The sequence below is a fragment of the Mus caroli genome, unplaced genomic scaffold (genome assembly GCF_978045245.1).
Source record: "Mus caroli unplaced genomic scaffold, Mus_caroli_1 scaffold_17, whole genome shotgun sequence".
Classification (NCBI taxonomy): domain Eukaryota; kingdom Metazoa; phylum Chordata; class Mammalia; order Rodentia; family Muridae; genus Mus; species Mus caroli.
Window position 1 is genome coordinate 7,898,635 of NW_028227272.1, and position 20,344 is coordinate 7,918,978.

At 46.6% G+C, this 20,344-nt stretch overlaps 1 protein-coding gene, 1 non-coding gene and 1 pseudogene across 2 annotated transcripts in view; all 3 read right to left on the reverse strand.

The window, feature by feature from the left end:
- The window catches only part of Zc3h7a (zinc finger CCCH-type containing 7A), a 39,420-nt gene extending 28,869 nt beyond the window's left edge, over positions 1-10,551 (reverse strand). The window contains exon 1 of the mRNA XM_021184950.3: positions 10,416-10,551. The gene's annotated coding sequence lies outside the window, so the exon portion shown is untranslated. The remainder of the gene's footprint in view (positions 1-10,415) is intronic.
- LOC115029659 (U1 spliceosomal RNA) lies at positions 1,251-1,413 on the reverse strand. The gene has a single exon (XR_003835219.1). It is a non-coding gene; the product is annotated as a U1 spliceosomal RNA (small nuclear RNA).
- Positions 10,552-17,164: 6,613 nt separating the features above from the next.
- Positions 17,165-18,032, reverse strand: LOC147000576 (uncharacterized; annotated as a pseudogene).
- Between the last annotated feature and the right edge of the window lie 2,312 nt (positions 18,033-20,344).

Consider the following 20,344-nt stretch of genomic DNA (forward strand, 5'->3'; position numbering starts at 1 on the left):
TGGAACTCACTCTATAGACCAGGCTGGCCTCAAACTCAAGAGATTCATCTGCCTTTGCCTCTCGAGTGCCAGGATTAAAGGTGTGCACTGCCACTGCCTCCGCGGCCACCACTACCACCACCACCACCACCACCACCACCTGACTATTTCTGGAATTTGTTGTTGTTGTTGTTGTTTTTCGAGACAGGGTTTCTCTGTATAGCTCTGGCTGTCCTGGAACTCATTTTATAGACCAGGCTGGCCTCGAAGTCAGAAATCTGCCTGCCTCTGCCTCCCAAAGGCTGGGATTAAAGGCGTGTGCCACCACGCCCGGCTCTATTTCTGGAATTTTAAAACAGCTTTTAAACAGTTTGGTCTGGAAGCAGCAGAGATAGCTCAGAAATTGACATCCTCTGAGACTTTCCCTAGACAAACCTCGAGGATGATGTAGCTTCTCTCTCTCTCTCTCTCTCTCTCTCTCTCCCTCTCCCTCTCCCTCTCCCTCTCCCTCTCTCTCTCCCTCTCTTTCTGGAATAGGACCATTTATTTGCTCCCTCCCCCTCCCCGCTCTGCTTGCCCCAGGGCCCACTAACTCCTACTTGCTTTGTGTGTGTTGGGAGTGTGGCAGAGAGTGCCAGAGGCTGGATGGAAGACCTCACATAGACTAAACATGTAATCTACCGTGTGGTCTGCCCCTAGACTACATCCCAAGCCCTATCAGGAGTGACTTAGAGTCAAAACCTTACCTGGCTTGATGAGAACTCATGCCTGCTATGCATGAGGCCCTGGAGTCAATTATCAGTAGAGGGAGTGTGAGTGGGAAGGAGAGAAGCTAGGCAGATGGCTCTGTGGTTACAAAGCTCTTGCAGAAGACTGAGCTGAGTTACCCACACCCACACCCAATGGCTTACAACCACCTCTAACTCTAGTCCAGAGGATCCAGTGCTCTTCTCTGAATACAGGTGGTATACCCACATGTAGGTAGACAGACACACAGACAGACAGACAGACGCACCCATCTTTCCACCTGACTCTTCAAGCCTGTCAAAGTCAGGCCTCAGTTTTAAAGAGAATGTTTTTTCTTTTCTTCCTCCTCCTCTTCTTTTTCATTGTTGTTTTAAAATAGGATTTCACTGTGTAGTGCTGTCCTGAACTCCCTCTGTAGACCAGGCTGTCCTCAAATTCACAAACATCCACCTGCCTCTGCCTCCCAAGGACTGGGATTAAAATTGTGTGCCAGCATGTGCAGCTGTGAATATTTTTTTTCTTAACAGAGAAGAACACAAATGCAATCCCCCACTACCACAAAGTAGGCAGTTGTGTTTTCCGAACTTGGGGAAATCTCAGGAGTCACCAAACCCCAAGTGCAACAGATGAGCATCTCCTGGGACAACCACCTTCTCCATCATGCTAGCTCCCCTGCCAGACAAGTATGAGAATTCTTTTTCTGTTGTTTTGTTTTTTGTTTTTGTTTTTGTTTTCGAGACAGGGTTTCTCTGTGTAGCCCTGGCTGTCCTGGAACTCACTCTGTAGACCAGGCTGACCTCGAACTCAGAAATCTGCCTGCCTCCGACTCCCGAGTCCTGGGATTAAAGCCGTGCACTACCACTGCTTCTCTCACACAGATAAAAGCTATGATACCAGATTATGTCACTCGTTCCTCACCCTCGCTCACAGCCATTCCTAGGCTGTCCCTACCTCACTTGCCACTGTATCAGCGTCACAGCCTGAACCCCATCTTCACCCAGCCTCCTCTTGGGTGAGCACCCTGAGCTTCACCTCTTTTCCCTGCAGGATCTCTAGCTCCACCCTTGACTCCTGACCACACCATCCATCTCTGAAAAGGTTGCAGATAGCTCTCTGACTCTGACAGTTCCACTTGGGTGCCACAGAGATCTTTTAAACTGTTTACAAGGAACTATGACAGTGAAAGGAATGTCTCCCTCCCAACAACACTGTCATGTCTGCCTATCCTATTTACCTTCCCCCAAGGCAACCAATCACTGCTTCCAGTCTCTTGTGTGTCCTGCCAAAGATATCCTATAGAAAACTCTTTTAAACCAGGTCTGGTGGCACACACCTATAATCACAACATTCAGGAAGAAAGAAAAAGTTTTAGGCCATCCTTAGCTACATAGGACATTCAAGGTGAGCCCGGGCCACATGAGACCCTGTCTCAAAGAAAAAAACAAAACAGCAACAACAAAACTTCTTTGAACCAATTTAGGTGCTAGTTATGAACCTCTAGACAAAACTATGTAAAATGACATGTGACACATGTACACACAAGCACAAAAGTGTTCATGGGAAGTCAACACAGTGTGTAAGGGCAACGGTCTTACACCCATGGCCTTTGTACTTGTAATGTGTCTGTCACCAGAGGGAGAAGGGTAAAAGGTTCATGGGCCTCTATAGACTCCCTCTGTGATTTCGGGAGTCTATAATTGTCTCTTAAAAGAAAAACCATTTTGTGCACGACTATTTGTTCTATTAGGATGCTCTGCACTTGGCCTTCTACACTAAGCACCAAATAGTATTCCATATTACCCACACATACCATAGACAATGCTCTGTGATTAGGCTGTACTACAACTTAACCAAGCCCTGGTGTGCATCTCCTGCTGTTACAACCTTGCAGGTTCCCCAGGCACACAGGGCATCACAACTGTGTCGGCATCACTTATCTCTGTAGGATAAGGGGATGGGTGTGTGGAGTAACACTGCCTACCAACAATCAGAAGGGCTCCTGTTCCAGCATGCCACCGAGGAACTGAGTGTTCACCTTTGTCAACCAGGGAGGCTAAAGAGTACAGAGCGCGGTGAGAGCCCAAGACCTTTCTAGACTTACATTCCTGATGCCTCCTCCATGAACTTGCTCCCAGCTGAGTTTCGACTTACAGGAAATCTTTACTGAGACAAAACACCTAAGATGCCTCCCAATTTTATCTTTTTTTTTTTTAATTTATCCTGGGACTTTCCACAGCAAGCATTCTATTTCTCAGTAACTAAATTCATCAATATTTCCCTTTGTGTCTTCTGGAGTTTGACAGAGTTGTGAATCTGTGCTGTGTGTCGTCTGTGCAGAGAGGCCATGCTAATTGCTAATCTTGTTGTGATTCCAAGTTTAGTGCATGTGCCTCTAAAGCAAGTATTAGAGTCTGACATACTAGAAATGTATCCATTCTGAAGTTATAAAATAACTTTTTAAATGTGTCCTTCTAGTATTTATTACTTTTTTTAAAAAATATGATCTAGGGAATGGAGGGACGGCTCAGCCATTAAAGGCACTGACTGCTCTTCCAGAGGACCTGATTCTATTTTCAGAATCTTCATGGCAGCTCACAACCATCTGTACCTCCAGTCCTAGGATATCTAATGACCTTTTCTGGCCTGTGTGGGTATTGCATACATATAGTGCACAAATAGGCATACACTCAAAACACCTCAATGTGTAAGAATTAAAAAGTGAAAATCTGGGGGACTAGAGAGATGGCTCAGTGGTTAAAAATACCAACTGAGCCGGGCAGTGGTGGCACACGCCTTTGATCCCAACACTTGGAAGGCAGAGGCAAGCAGATTTCTGAGTTCAAGGCCAGCCTGGTCTACAGAGTGAGTTCCAGGACAACCAGGACTAAACAGAGAAACCCTGTCTCAAAAACAAAACAAAACAAAAAACCAAACAAACAAACAACCAAACAACAACAACAACAAAAACACCAGCGGTTCTTCCAGAGATCCTGAGTTTAATCCCTAGCAACCACATGGTGGCTCACAACTTTATCTGTAATGGAATCTGATACCCTCTTCTGGTGTGTCTGAAGACAGCAACAGTGTACTCACATAAATAAATCAAGAAAGAAAGAAAGAAAGAAAGAAAGAAAGAAAGAAAGAAAGAAAGAAAGAAAGAAAGAAAGAAAGAAAGAAAGAAAGAAAGAAAGAAAAATACAGAAATTGGAGTGATGGCTCACTTAACAAAGTACTTGCGCGCACACACATGAGGACCCGAATTTGATCCCAGTACCCATATAAATGGCAGGTCCAGGAATGTGCACCTGTAATGCCAGTGCTGTTAAGGCCAACAGAGGATGATCCCTGGGGCCTGCTAACAACAACTTGTGCCCTCCATACACATAGGAATCATTAAATTAAAACGTGATCTACCATTTTGCTGTAGGCAATAATGTTAAACTACACATTAATGTAAGAACCCACTCACTAAGGACTCTCCAGTTACCCAAACATTTGGTAAAACGCCATCTATTTTACACTGACATACTAAAGGTCTTCTTTCTCATATACAAATTCTAGGGCTACTGATACTTTTTCGTTGATGACTCTAATTGTTAATTCTTTTTTAAACAATTTCATGTTGCTTCATGTACATGACTATGGGAGAAGAGGGCACTGGGGCCCTGACCTGGACTTACAGCTGTGAGCTAGCTACCATGTAGATACTAGGAACCAAACCTGGGTCCTCTGAAGAGTAGGCAAATGCTCTTAACTGCTGAGCTAATTAATTAATTAATTGGCCCCACTAAGTACAAGTTTTCTTCCCAAACCTAGCCAGTTCCTCCGTTAAGAAACTCAGTGTAGACAGCTCTTTTGTTCACAATTCCTCATCCTATCAACTCTCAAAGCCCACCAATGACAGCATGGGAGCACCGGGCATCCCACACGTCTAAGACCTCCTCCCATGCCCGTTCCCATCCACTTCCCACAGGGAACTTGGAGAAAGGCAATAATACAATGTAGATGTGGGGATGATGGTGCACTCCTGTAGTCCTGTTCTGGAGACTAGAGCATCAGGAGTTCAAGGTCAGTCTCCCCTTTAAAAGAGACCACATCTCAAAGAATCAAAACCAACAAACCCCACCCCACCCCCAGCTTCATTACTGCACTTGTGGGAAACATCCATCAGTGCACTCAAAAGAAAGCAACCTTGCTTCCTTGCTAAGCACTAACAGCCTCCCTTCTCCCTCCAGGCCACGTGGGCTTTCTGTGGGTTGAGAGACTGCCTGAAGTACACGACACTAAAAGCACTGTGTTTGCTGTTTTCTCTGTCCAGTGTACACCCTAGTCTTCCACAGAGCTGGCTCCTTTTCATGCTGAGTCCTGGCTTAAATGACACATTTTGAGACCCTGCCTTCTCACCTTAAATTGCCACAATGCCCACCTTAGCCTCTATCAATCACTTAAACAGGGACCTTGTCTCTTGATATTGGCTGTATGAACAACAGACATCAAGAACTCTGTAGAACTGTTCACAAAACAGAGTGGAATAGCTGCATATGGCAGCATACACCTGAGTACAGTCACAAAAATGGGGAATGCCAGGCTAGTTAGGGCTACATAAGGAGACTGCATCAAAACAAGCAAAGAAGGACAAGCAAACAAAGGAGTCACCAGAAGAAAGGATCCAAACAGGAAATGGCTGATGCCAATGCACAGCAGCTATGGTGGGACTCTAGTCCAACCGCCACAGGAACAGTGAAGATTAGGAACAGACTTAGACAGCCAGCCACGAAGAACCTAAAACCGTAAGGGACACCCCAAGGAGTATGGCAATTCATTTCCTGCACCAACAAGAAACTGACAGAGGGCTGTTTGCAGTACACGTCCAATCAGAAAATCAAGTTAGGTAGGAATTAGTCTCATTAACTCTAACAAGCTAGAATCTCTGATCTCTTTTAGAGATCTGCTGCCTTAAAAATCCTTATTTGCGTGAAGTTATGTAAGGAGGGAGAAAAAAAATCACCCTGGATCCCCGTTCTAATCCCCTGTTCAGTGTCTATTAGGTGAAAGGCATTGATTGTCCTTCAGTCTAAACAAGCCCAGTATGGAGAAATCCACAGCCTTTGAACTTTCACTGCACGGGGAGAAAACAGCTCCTATGAACAGATCCCAGGAAAAGTTGAGATATTACAGAAATGGCAGCTGATGCGCTCGCGCTCTCTCTCTCTCTCCTGCCCGCCACCTAGGCTAGGCCAAGTGCTTTACCTGTAGTAAGTCACCTGACCTCAGTGCTATGAGGATACACAAAAAAGTGACCCTGGACACAAAGCTAGCCTCAGGCCACAGCACAAGGAAATGACAGAGCCATACTTAAAAGCCAGCCTGACTCCTGAAGGAGGGTCAGTGCCTGTCTCCAGCGGCCTGGGCTCAGACACGGGTGGACACTGGATGGTCACTCAAGAGGAAGGGCATAAACATGCTCTGCACACATATGCACACATAGCCATACTCAAGTGGAGTCATTAAAGCATCTTAGCTGAAGCTGAGGGGCCCGGAAATACTTCCAAGAAAACTGCTCCATGGATATGCTTGGCCAGGACATATTCAGATACAAATACTCGTGTGAAGCAACCTTCTTCACAAGGCATCCCAACAGACGGACTACCAGGTGGGCCTGACTCAACTTCCATTATGGGACGGGACTGGCAAAGCATTCTGGATGTGTATATGATCAAGATATATGTATGAAATTGTCAAGATATAAATAAGAGATTTTTTTTTTTTTTTTTTTTGGTTTTTCGAGGCAGGGTTTCTCTGTGTAGCCTTGGCTGTCCTGGAACTCACTTTGTAGACCAGGCTGGCCTCGAACTCAGAAATCCGCCTGCCTCTGCCTCCCGAGTGCTGGGATTAAAGGCGTGCGCCACCACGCCCGGCTAAGAGATATTTTTTAAAGGATGTAAGAAAAAGTGGTCCAGGGGCTGGTGAGATGGCTCAGGGGTTAAGAGCACCGACTGCTCTTCCAAAGGTCCTGAGTTCAAATCCCAGCAACCACAACCATCTGTAACGTAATCGGATGCTTCTTCTGGAGTGTCTAAGACAGCTACAGTGTACTTACATATAATAAATAAATAAATATTAAGGAAAAAAAAGAAAAAGTGGTCCAGTATTATTGCATCTTTGCCTTTTTTTTTTTTTGGTTTATCGAGACAGCCCTGTGCAGCCATGGCTGTCCTGGAACTCACTCTGTAGACCAGGCTGTCCTCGAACTCAGAAATCCACCTGCCTCTGCCTGTAATTTTGCTTTTTAAAAAAGTGTTCCTAAGGCTTCATTCTTTGTATGTGCTATGTATGTGAGCCCGTGTGCCATAGCACACACATAGTCAGACAACAACTGGATGGTGTCAGTTTTCTCCTTCCACCTTTATGTGGGTTCTGGAGAGCGAACTTGAGTCTTCAGGTTTGCACAGTAAGCACCTTTACCCACTGAGCCATTTCCCTGCCCAAGTGTCCCTAGTTTCAAGTAAAATTTTTAATTGCAATTCTCTCCTCAGACTTCCAGATTTAAAACAACAACCAAGTCAGATGATGGTGGCGCACACACCTTTAGTCTCAGCACTCAAGAGGCAGGGGCAGGTGGATTTCCGTGATTTGGAAGCCAGCCTGATCTATAAATTCCAGGACAACTAGGGCTACATATAAAAAAAACATAAGAAACCCAGCTTCAAAACAAAACAAAAACCCAACAAAATAAAGCCAAGTGGTTCAAGTAACATTTTGAGAACCCTGTCTTGCAACAGTGCACATTAGCTGACTCTTTACTTATCTAGACCTGGGCAAGAGGGCAAAATGCCACACCCTGCCCACTGCAATCCAGGTAGACAAGCCCTGCTAAACAGCTTCTCTCTTCCTGAAACAGCTTCTCCCTTCCTTGAGTCAGCTTCTTTCTTCTTGAGATAGCTCCCTTTCCTGGAAACTGGAAGAGGCTACAACAAACAGCACCAGAAAGGTAACTCCTGGTCTGAGCTAAATCCTCCCTTCCACCCCCAACCCCCCAAGCAGGAACTTTGAAGCAACCAAGAGATTCTGGATTCTATAAGGGAAGCAGCATCCAGCCAGACAAAGCAACTCACTGTGCATCTCAGATATAAACCTGGGATTCTTCAAAAGAAAAGATTTCACTGAGATAATTTGTGCTCTGATCCCCAGGAGGCCCTCCTGCTCAAGGCTGACACTTCTTGCCTTCTCACCATGCATGTTCGAGCAACCCTCAGCTCCAAATTCACATCCTCTCTTATCTTTCATAATGTTATGAAATTAACTAGACAACACATTGCTAAACTTGTAAAATTAAAAGGCAAACTTGCAAAAATTCTTGTTGGGGCAAAACCTGGCAAAGTTAAGTAACCCCATTTTTTTTAACATCAATGAAGTCACTGAGGAAGCTGTGACAGAGTTGCCAGACAGGTTAAGTCGTTACTGCCAAGCCTGATGACCCTAGTTTGTGTGTTTAAAAACAAAACAAAGAGTGTGAGTGTATGTGTGTGTGTAGGAAGGGAGGGAGAACTAGCGCTCACCAATCACTTTTTCTTCATTTTTATATATCTCAGAAGTTTGTTCCAATTGTTTTGTTGTTTGCTGTTTGAGGTGAGACCTCATCGCTGCCCAGGCTGGGGAACTCCAGGGCTCCAAGGCGCCCTGCCATTTCACTCTAAGTGGCTGAGGCCACAGCACGCAGCTGACACCGGGCACTGTAAACACATTTCACTTGAAGATCATGGAGAAAATGTGGGTTTGCTGAGACAAAGCACACAAAGGTATTATCTAGAAAGCAACTTTCCTCCCGTGGTATTCTGACTAAAGATGTTTTTGATTTCTATCTCCTTAACTAGCTACTCAAACTATTCCCATAGTTGACTATCAACCAGTCATTTACAAATGGATTGAATACACCCAAATCAGCAGGTTCCAAAAATCAGTCAATATTGACAACTGTAAAACCTTACAGCTGACAAATGAACATTGTTACTAATAGATCTTGGAACCACAAGACAAGAGCCTGTAGGTCAGAATATAACCCCCAAGCAAGAGTCCCGGGAGCACAGCTGGGAAGGGGTCCTGGTTCATCTGGAGGACACTAATCAGCCTGTTCTTTGCATAAGACCCCACTCCAAATCCTGACGATATTCAACCTCAATAACTCAATCTTATTCACATCTGTAGCGCACCCTGCTGGTCTAATAGAGCAGAAAGGGGACATTTTTCAACAGAGAAAACTGTCCATGCACTTGATTTAGTCCAAAGATGAAGAACACCAACACCAACTCCACACACACACACACACACTCACGCACACACAGTGCAGCTCTGCTCATCAGTTCAACGGAGGTGAAAAGAGCCTTGGATTCCTTCAGGACCTCCATGAAAAGCAGCTACTTCCAAAAGAAGCAGGAAAAGAGCAGATGGCAAGAGCTCCCAGCCCCTCCCCCAGTCCAGTAGAGCATTGTCCAATTGAAATACGATACCGGCGGTCCGTGCCATTTTAAATTACGAAGTGGCCATACTAAAATAGTAAAAAGAAACTGGACAGATTGTTTTAATTCTAACGTAGCCACAACAGATATCACCTCAAGTAACTATAAACACACTGCTTGCTAAACACTGGCTGATTTAAGCATAGGAGTTTACCAAGGAGATCTCTTTCGTTCTTTTTTTTTTTTTTTTTTTTTCCTCCCAAACTAAATCTTTCAAATCAGACTTTAAAACTGAAACCAGTGGGGCGGTGGTGGCTTTAAAATCACAGCATTCGGGAGGTAAGGGCAGGCAGATCTCTAAGCTCGAGTCCAGCCTGGTCTACAAAGTGAGTTCCAGGACAGCCAAGGCTACACAGAGAACCCTGTCTCAAAACAAACAAACAAACAAATTGAAACCAGAAGTGAATCTCAATTCTTGCCACATTCCAGTGCTCAACCGCCCCACTTTACCAGTGGCCACATTACCATCGGACAGCGCAGGTCTACACCAGACCCTTTTGGTCTTAAATACCTAACACTATGACCCTCTTTGATCCCTTAACATCTGGGGACCCAAAAAACGCCCAACCCCGGAATAAATTCACCCAGTCAGAGCGCTGGCACCACCCCTTGGGCCCAGCTAGGACCTTCCAACCTGACCACACCCCTGCGCTGACTACCCCTAACCGGAAATTCCCGCTAATGGGAACTGACAGGTCTCCATTCTTTAAGGGTGGGGAAAGGAAAACCGAGAACCCTCGTACAGTCTCCGAACCCCGGCCGAACACCGGAAGCCAGTCGCCACCCATACGCCGGGTGGGCCGCGCACAACACCCGCAAGGGGCGAACCCGACACCGGCGAGCGCGCACTCAGCTGGCGTCGCGAGCGTCCCCAAACCGAGACACTTACTAACACGGACGCCCCGCGATCACCCAGCACCCAGGAATAACGAAATGCTAAACCACCAAAAGCTAGTGCGTGGATGTCGGCCAGGCAGTCCAGGTGGCAGGGGCCGCCGCGCGTGCCCGGATGACGACCCCCGAGGAGCCCGTGCAGCCGGTTCGGGGGTCCGCGCCCCTCCCCCGCCTGAAGTCCGTTAACGGCCGCGCGTGCTCACGAAGCGACGGCGGCGCACGCACGCGATTGGAAGAGCGCGACCCTCTCCGCGACGCCCGCGCGTCCCCTTCCCTCACCTGCGGGGCGGCACCCAGGAGGCGAGGGGCGCGGAGGGCGCGAGTGCGGAGGCGACAGCGGGATGTGCGTTCACCCGCTCGAGCTCTCGCAGCTTCCCTGGGCGACCCACCGCAGCTGCCAGCCCGCGACGCTCCGGGCGGCGCCCTCTGGCGGCGGGAGGCCTCGCGCGCCGCCCCGCAAACGCTACCATTGGCTGCGTTGCCAGTGTCAGCCCGGGGATGGAGGCGCCACGTCGGGGCCTCGGGGCTGCGGAAGCGGCGGCGATAGGCGGAACCCGGGGCGGCCACACGGAAGGGGGTGAGAGACCGCAAGCTCTTGAGCCCAGTATCATCGCCCTCTCCCACGCCGCTTGGGCACCAGAGTAGGACTGGAAGGAAACCTAGATTCATCTGGGCACCAGGGTGTCACTTCCTTCGGAATCTGTTCTCTGCAATGACTTATCCTGAGCGTCCTGCTTTGCATTCCGATACTGTTACCGTCACTCTGAAAACAGCCATACAGTCGTGTCCTTTCAAATGAATGACAGGCATAGGGACCCGCGTTGAACAGGGAGGTGACCTAAACTCATTCGGACGCCGGAGCGTCACTTCGGAACATGTCCTCAATTCCCTATCCTGTGAGTTATGCTCTCTCTACTCGCAGTCACTGTTTTTATCATCTTGAAAACAAAATGCGGTAGTTTTGCATATGAATGGTAGGGACGGATCTCAGAGCCAACACAAGCTCTTGTTCTCCCTGGCCTTCATCTCAACTTATATGTCGCTGTATTCACCCGTGTTTCAGTGGTCAGGTGTACACTACCCCAGACAGAACAATGGGTAAGGCTGAGTCCCTGCGTGACTGGAGGTGTGAAAAGTGCTCCAAGTCAGGGCAGTAGAAGGGAGAGTGCTCCCATGCAGTGGAAAAGATCCTGAGTCTAAGTTGCTGAGGGACAGGGAAGACAAAGTGTGTGTGTGTAGATAGCTCAAAGAGGACAAAGTGCTTGCCTAGCCTTGAGTTTGATTTCCAGCACCAAATAAACTGGATATGGTGGGGTACCCTTGTCATAGCAGTACATGGGGGAGAGGGGAATAGGAGTTCCAGGTCTTCTTTGTCTATGAAGCAAGAAATACCCAGGTCCAGGACCATTGGGGACAGTTTACATTAGAAGGAAGACACTGAGATGCACTCTGTCTGGACTCAGAGTGCTACTGTAAGCTCAGGAAGTTGTCAGTACTGTGCCAGTACAAAGTGAAACTTGATGAGATTGTATGGACTTCCTGTTGTTCCTGTACCAATGGCCTACATTTTTGTTACCTTGAAACAACATAAACTTAGAGTTCTAAAGGACCAGAGTCTGCAGTAGGTGTTTCACTGGTGATGTCAGGGTGCTGACAAGACTTGCCCCTTCTGGAAACTAGTGTCGAGCTCTTGCCTCTTTTTAGCTCCTAGAGGCCTCCTGGACTTGTAGGTCATGCCCTTCATCTCCAGAGCCAGTATTTCCCTCTAAATGAGGTCTCCTTGCCACACCTTCTCTGGATCTTCTGCTTTCAGTTGTCCCTCAAAGGGCCCTGGTGATTGCATTTGAAACAGGTGGATAATCCAAGGAGTTCCTGGATCCCACCTGGAGATTCCCAGTGATTTTCCAGGCAAGGTAGCAATAATCACAAGTTATGGTGATAGAGAGTAGATATATTTTGGAACCCATCATTATATGTACTGTAGGGAACAAAGGAAAAGAAGGGCTGAGCATGGATGAACCTTCTCTAGCCTTGAAGAATGCTATGTGTTGTAAGGGTCTCTGCTTCTTTGTCTTCTACACTAGTGGGGAAGTTCCCTGCCTCTTACCTGGGTGCATTTGCTGAAGAACTGTTTTAGGCTCCTGCTTCCCAAGGGCTGGCATTAAAAGTTCATCACTATCCCAGTCTTTATTCTGTTTTCTATCCTCTGGTACCTTACAGAGGCCCGGAACACACAGTGTTTTATGATCTCTATGAGATTGAGGCCAGCCTGGTCTATGTAGAGTTCTAGCCAGGGCAATGGAGTGAGACCCAGTATCAAAACAACATAAATTGTCCACATGCTGACTTGCCTTAACATCAATTTATACCTGAAACTAAATGCAAGCTAGCCATTAGTCAATTCATTAGAAATAGGGTCAATTTACACAAAGGACAGGGGAGAATATTCAGGAGTCAATGGGACAGATTTTATATTTGATTCATCAGTTTATCCTTAACTGATGAATCAAATATAATTATATGCCCCCAAACAGGTGATGGGATAGAAAGCCTTGCATGTGCTAGACAAGCTCCCTGCCACTGAGCTATAGCCACAGACCTTTTAAAGCTTTTTTTTTTTTTTTTTTTTTTTGGTTTTTTCGAGACAGGGTTTCTCTGTGTAGCCTTGGCTGTCCTGGAACTCACTTTGTAGACCAGGCTGGCCTCGAACTCAGAAATCCGCCTGCCTCTGCCTCCCGAGTGCTGGGATTAAAGGCGTGCGCCACCACGCCCGGCTTAAAGCTTATTTTTATTTTTAAAATATTTTTTAAAACTTTTATGTGCATTGGTGTTTTATCTACAGATATATTTGTATTTATGTGTCAGACTACAGGGTGTCAGATCTCTTAGAACTAAAGTTTCAGATACTTGTGGGTGCTGAGAATTGAACCAGGTTCCCCTAAAAGAGCACTCATTGCTCTTAACCTCTGAGCAATCTCTCCAGCCCCAAAATTTATTTTTATTAATGTGCATGTGTGTATGTGTGTAGGCATACAAGCCCCATGAAGCTGGAGAGGTGCCAAGATACCCCCAAGACTACTTGAACAGGCTTACCTGCCTTTTCAAGCTTCTGTCTTTCAAGACACAAGCAGCCAAACTCCACCCTGCAGGGGGAAGACGAAGCCCAACATCAGGCCATACAATCCCACCAATCCCTCAGCTTGCCCCAAGATCAGGTCACAAAATCCCACCAATCTGACACCACCCCGTAAGTCTTCACCCACTCCCCCCAAGAAACCCTATTTACAGCCTGCCTCCTGCTCAGTCCTGTGCTGGGTCTCACTAGAGCAAGGGCTGTCACCCTCTTCTGTTTTTCCCATGTGAGGTTTCTTGTACAGTGTGACTTTGTGGTATTTCTTGGCTCCTTACTGCCAGGATGCCTTTCCCCTTAGAGCTCTTTCATTTACATATGCGCACACATGACTGAGTGCTTGAGGAGGCCATAAGAGGATGTCTTCTCCCTGGAGCTGGATTCAGAGGTTATAAGGCTCCTGTCATGGGTACTGAGAACAGAGCTGCAATCTTCTGAAGAACAGCGGGTACTCTTCAGAACTGAGCCTCTTCCAGCCCTAGCTCAGTTTTGTTTTGAAACGAGATCTCACTAAGTTGCTCAGATTTGTTTTTGTTTTTTTCAAGACTCACTATGTGCTCTTGCTGTCCTAGAACTTGCTCTGTAGACCAGGCTGGCCTCCGACTCATAGAGATCTGCCTGTTCCTGCTTCTCAAAGGTTAGGATTAAAGGTGTATGCCACCATACTTGGTCCTTGGCTATGAAATCATTTTGTGACCCAGGCAGGCTTGGAACATTAATGCCCTTATCTGAACCTGAATAACTGGGATTCTGCCACCAGGCCCAGCTTCTAGTAATTCATTGTATTATGATGATTACTGTATTGGGTTGAAGTGGTCACATGCTGCTCCCAGAGGTCAGAGAACAACTTTCAGAAGTTGGGCTGGGAGAGATAGCTCAGTGGTTAAGAACACTTGTTCTTGCAGAGAACCCAGCACCCACATAGTGGCTCACAACCACCGGTAACTCCAGTTCAAGAGGACTCAATGGCCTGTTCTGGCCCCAAGGGCACCAAAAATTAAAAAAGAAGATTGTCAGTTTAATTTGATAACAAGTTAACATTTTAGTACATCAAGTCCCTGCTTGTATTTTGGGATGATGACATATCTAAGTATGGTTTTGTGTTTGCTTTTGCTTTTTAAGTTGTGATGGTGTGCACATGGGCATGTAGAGAGACTTGGGCACACAAATCAATGCATGTGTAGCTGACAGCTGGTGACTGTTAGGAGTTTTTTTTTTTTTTTTTTTTCATGTCATGGGACCTGGGGTTAAAACTCTGAATGGCAGACTTGTCTTTTAGTGCCTTTGCCCACTGAACCATCTTATCAACCTGACACTTAAGAAGAGTTAGGCTGACCCAGCACTTGGGAGGCAGAGGCAGGCGGATTTCTGAGTTCGAGGCCAGCCTGGTCTACAAAGTGAGTTCCAGGACAGCCGGGGCTATACAGAAAAACCCTGTCTCAAAAAACAAAACAAAACAAAACAAAACAAAAAAAAGAAGAGTTAGGCTGAGCATGGTGGCACACACCCTTAATCCCAGCACCATGGAGGCAGATGCAAGAGGATCCCTTGGAATTCAAGGCCAGCCTGGTGTACATGTAAGCTCCAGACTACCCCGAGTATACAGTGAAACCCTGTCTGTCTTCCCTAAGCAGTACGCTGCAAAATCTGTCCAAGTGGCTGGCCCTTCCTTCCTGTCCCAGCCTATGACTGCCATAAGATGCCCCACAGTAGCTGTCAAAAATGGTAGGTCCTGTCAAAATGGCACCTCAGCCTGCAGCAGTCAGAGGAGCTGTCCACAGTGGTTTATCATCTTTCCCTTTTCAACAGGAGCTGTCCTCAGGAGCTGTCCACAGGGCAAGGCCTTTCCTGCCTCAGCTCATAGCCCACAGCTTACAGCCTTCGTAAAATGCCATCCTAGGAGCAGATCCACAGAGATGATGCCTCAGCCAAAGCTGCCTGCAACCAGAAAGGACTTCCCATCCTAAACCACAGGCCCAATGCAGAGAAAGGAGAAGAAAAAAGAAAGTCACCAATCTCTGAACAGGAAAAACCCACCAATCCCTCACCTTACAACAAAAACCCACCAATGTCTGAGCTCCCCACGCTCAGGACTTGAAACCCCATCAATCTTCAATCTGGAAATCTCTGCCCGGAAAAGCTCTGCCCCCTAAGAAATCCTATATAAGCACTACCCTTTGTTTAATTCCCTGCTATCTGCTCCCAGGGACAGAGGGCAGCCATCCTTGGATTCATCCTCTGCACTCTGGACCCTCTGATAAATCTTTTTCATGAGATTTGCTGCTTGGAGTTCTTGGCTTCTTGTTGGAAGAAGCCAAGAAGAAAAGAAGCAATGAAGAGCAGAAGCAAAGAAGTAGATGCCCTTCTGACCCACGCTACTGTCTCGCCAGCAAGAACGCACGCAGGACACTCGGATCCTTCTGCAATAAAGCTTTAATGCATCTCGAGAGGTAGATGATCAGCTTCAGGAGAGGAGACCCAGAAAGCAGAAAACCCTTCCCTTATATAGGCTGCGAAGTAGATGTGCACCACCTGGATTGGCTGCCCACCATCAGCCCAGATGACGCCACGGGAGAGGCAGGGCTCAGGTAATGGAAAGATACCCTGACGCCTGCGCACACTACTTGTTTTTCACCACGAGCAACGGATTTCAGCGCCATCTTGTAATGGCGACCGTGAGGGCGGCTCCTCACATCTCCCCCTTTTCTTTTATTTTAGAAGCAACAGGCCACCCAGTACTGAGAGTGGAGATAGAGGTCAAATCCCCAGTGTGCAAGCATAGGGGCCTTACACAAAACCTCCTCCCAGGCTCGTCACCCGGAGGGGTCTTGGTCCACTCCCTTGTCGTTTTTCCTGGGGGAAGGACACTAGGACACTCAACCTTCTTGAAAGATGACATATCTCCCAGGAAGAAGCTCAAATTAGACCGCAAAGCCATTCCAGTGCAGTGCTTAGCCTCGCAACTCTCCTGGGCTGCTAAAGCACACCCGCTCCGCCCCATGCAGCAAGACTCGCCTCAGGGGTTTGTGGAGCTGGATGGCCAGCGACCTATTGCTTAAGCATTGATAATCATATATCGGGAGAGGCACCATGCTCCAAAGCAACAAGTGCCTGGGTTACTACCATCCTGTCCCTCCTTGTTTGGGCTTTAAGTTTGCAGATCATCCATAGTAGGAGCAGTACTCCACCGCACACAGCCACTCCAAACAAAACCACCCCTATCCATTCCTTGAAGTAGGAGAATGCTGCAGAAATCCAGGTAGAAAATCCTTCCGTCAGTGACAGGTCAAGACGTGTCGAATTGACTTGTAAGATGGCGATCCTCAGCTCCCGGAGTGTCTGTTCAAATTCTATAGTCCAGTTCTGTAACAAATAACGAGACAAAGCCTTTGACAGGTTAGCTGCTCTTGTAAAATTCTCAAATTGTACTGAGGTGATACAGAGGCTAGGCAGCTTATGTTCGCAACCCAGCTGAGCCATTTGCCACAGGATATCCACCTGCTCTTGGACCAGATCGATCTGTTGGTTTACCAACATGAAGCCTCCCTGTATCTGGGAGTTGGCGGTAGCCTGTCTGTCCAGGGCCGATGTCACTCTTGCCGAAAGGTCATTGATGGTTTGCGTTGTCTGAACCGTAGCAGACAAGGCAAGGGCCGAAGCAGTGGCAGAGGCAGCTACTGCTGCTGTTACTACCAAGCCAACTATAATAGCAGAGATTCCAAAATCTATCTTTTCTTTAAATAAGCTTAAACTGCTAGGGGCTTCCACAGGAACTGGAACAAATCTAGTCATGCGAGTAACCAAAGCAAAGGGATACTTAGTAGCATCCCAACACAGGGCATAGAAACATTCATTAAGCAAGCAATCTAACTCTAATTGATTACTATTTAAACTTTTATTACTTACCACCCACAGAAAGGGGGGGCCAAACACAAACCGGGGTGACAGTATAATTCACCCTTTTAACAGCTTTATATTTAGTATTAGAGGAGGACCAATCGAAGGACCCTGAACCAGCACTCAAAGTGCCCTTCCACTCAAAACCCATTTGGCCCTTTTCACTATATCCACCTCCAATCATGGCCAAATCGGTACAGCTCCCATTAACCCCACAAAGTAACCATTGATCAAAAGGGTTAGCATCTGCCCAATCAGGATTCATGAAGGTAAAATCATGTCCAGCAAAGATTTCATTAATCTCTACACTTATGTATGGGGAAAAAGAAAAAAAAATTCTTCAACCACCCAAGCGGGTTTTCTGGCCTGGCACCCAGTCCAAGGAAGCATGGAGTCCTCCGAGGATCTTCCTTTACAAAAGGGTGCCATTCTGGGTTGCTGGGGCAGTGCTTTCCTGGATTTACGACTAGGCCACCAGCCTTGGATTACCGAGGCATTAGCTATTATTTCAGAGTGGGTTCCCCAAGCAGCCTCTTTCAGCCAGGCCACTGATTGATTATATAAGGATATACACTGGCTTTGGTCTTTCAAGTCAGAGATCACTACAAAGCACAGGCTTCCTTTGAGGGAAAAGTTCTATTTTCCATCAGAGCCTGAATTTGCCCATCTAATGGTAAAAAGGCAAGTCCCAGCTCCCTATCAGTAGTAAAGAAATGTGGAAACACTTGTGCACTGTGCATGACAGGCATGGGCAGGGGAAAGGTGGACATAATACCCCAACGCAATTCCCCCAATATACTAGGAACCAGGATCTCCAGTAGAAGGGTCAGTATCCATCGTTGTTTCAATGTTCCCTCTTTTGTCCACATCTTCTGAAGGGGAGATCCTTCGGGTGAGGCGTTCTGGAACCCAAAGAGGATTGTCTTCTTCCTGTGGAAAGACACAAATAACTCCCCTGGATCTTATTAAAATAGGATCCAGGCCTCTCCATTTTCCCGTTAAGACATCTTTCCATTTGATCATTTCTCTAGGTCTGTTTGGTTCTGAACAGTGACGATCAGCCGCAGTGCGGCCTTGTTCATCAAGATTCAAATAATTAAGAGTAAAGAGTGCCATGGAGACGGCCACTCTCGGTATTAAGGGCAGAGCCTCGTCGACTCCCCCTTTCTGTTTGATTAGGTAAGATTTAAGAGTGCAGTGGGCACGTTCCACAATGCCTTGTCCCTGAGGGTTGTATGGCAAACCAGTTAAATGAGTTACATTCATCTGGTGACAGAACTGTTGAAATTTTTGAGAGGTGTAGGCCGGTCCATTATCTGTTTTAAGAATTTTGGGCCGGGCGTGGTGGCGCACGCCTTTAATCCCAGCACTCGGGAGGCAGAGGCAGGCGGATTTCTGAGTTCGAGGCCAGCCTGGTCTACAAAGTGAGTGCCAGGACAGCCAGGGCTACACAGAGAAACCCTGTCTCGAAAAACCAAAAAAAAAAAAAAAAAAAAAAAAAGAATTTTGGGTTGTCCCCAAGCACTCCAAGCTTCAAGGCAATGCAAGGCAATGTTGAATTACATGTGAGGCTTTTTCCCCCGTAAGAGGCGAGGCAAAAATGATACCAGAACAAGTATCCACAGAAACATGCAAGTATTGAAGCCTCCTAAAGGAGGAAATGTGTGTTATATCCATCTGCCAGACTTGTAGTGGTTGAATCCCCCGTGGGTTAACCCCCACATGTGGCACTGGCAAGAACTGGCAACAGTTTTGACACTGAGTAACTATTTCCCTAGCCTCTTTTCTGGTCAATGCAAAGCAATGGCGCAAGGTTTCAGCCGTCACATGGAATTGTTTGTGAAAATTTCTTGCAGGATCCACTTGGGATGAAAGGGCAGCAGCCACAACCCTGGTGGCTCGGTCTGCAAGATCATTGCCCCTGGATATGGGCCCAGGGAGACCTGAATGTGCTCTGACATGGGTGATATAAACAGGAAATCTCCTATATAATAAAACAGCCTGTATTTTTTGAAAAATATCAGCGACTTTACTGGATGATTTTATTACCCCAGCAGCCTCTAGAAGGTTAACTGCATTGACCACATAGGAGAAATCTGACACAGTGTTAATCAGTCCCGGGAAGGCCTTAAGGACCTCCAAAACCACCAAACATTCCACAATCTGAGGTGAAGTTTCATTATATTGTTTAGACACTATTTTGTCATTGGTCACATAAGCACCTACACCAGTTTTTGACCCATCTATATACACTACGCTTCCTTCTGGAAGAGGGTTTTTTGCTGTCACCTGTGGAAACACTATGGCCTGATTCAGGGCAAATTGTAAAATTGGATGTCTAGGATAATGATTGTCAATTTGTCCTGAAAAGGAGGTGACTAATACTGCCCAGTCATCAGATGTAGCCGCAAGGACCTGAACTTGTGTGGCAGTATAGGGAACAATTAGCAATTTAGGATCTCATCCAAAATGAGTGATCGCTGCTTTTAAGCAACAAAGCGCAAGTTGCGCAACGGTGTTAGGATACCAATCGATTACTTTTGCCGGAGAAGCATTGGGATGGATCCATAATAATGGTCCATCTTGCCACAATACAGCAGTTGGTAACTGAGCTGTCTTAAAGACACACAAGTCAAAAGGTTGTGATTCCCCAATATGCTGTAACTGGGCATTTTGTAAGGCATTTTCTACTACTTGCAAGGCTTTATTAGCCGCAGGAGTAAGGGCTCTGGGGGAGGAGATATGTGAATCCCCCTCTAAAATATCAAATAAAGGTTTAAGCTCGGCAGAAGAAATCTTTAAAAAAGGCCTAAGCCAATTTATATCCCCCAATAACTTTTGAAAATCATTAAGAGTATGTAAATGATCTCTGCGAATTTCCAATTTTTTTTTTTTTTTTTTTTTTGGTTTTTCGAGACAGGGTTTCTCTGTATAGCCCTGGCTGTCCTGGAGCTCACTTTGTAGACCAGGCTGGCCTCGAACTCAGAAATCCGCCTGCCTCTGCCTCCCGAGTGCTGGGATTAAAGGCGTGAGCCACCACGCCCGGCTGAATTTCCAATTTTTGAGGAAGTATCTTATCTGGGAAAATAATGGTTCCCAGAAAGGAACCCACTTCCGAAATCTGAACCTTTTCTGCAGCTATCTGCAGTCCCCATTGGGCTAACATTTTTATCAAAAATGG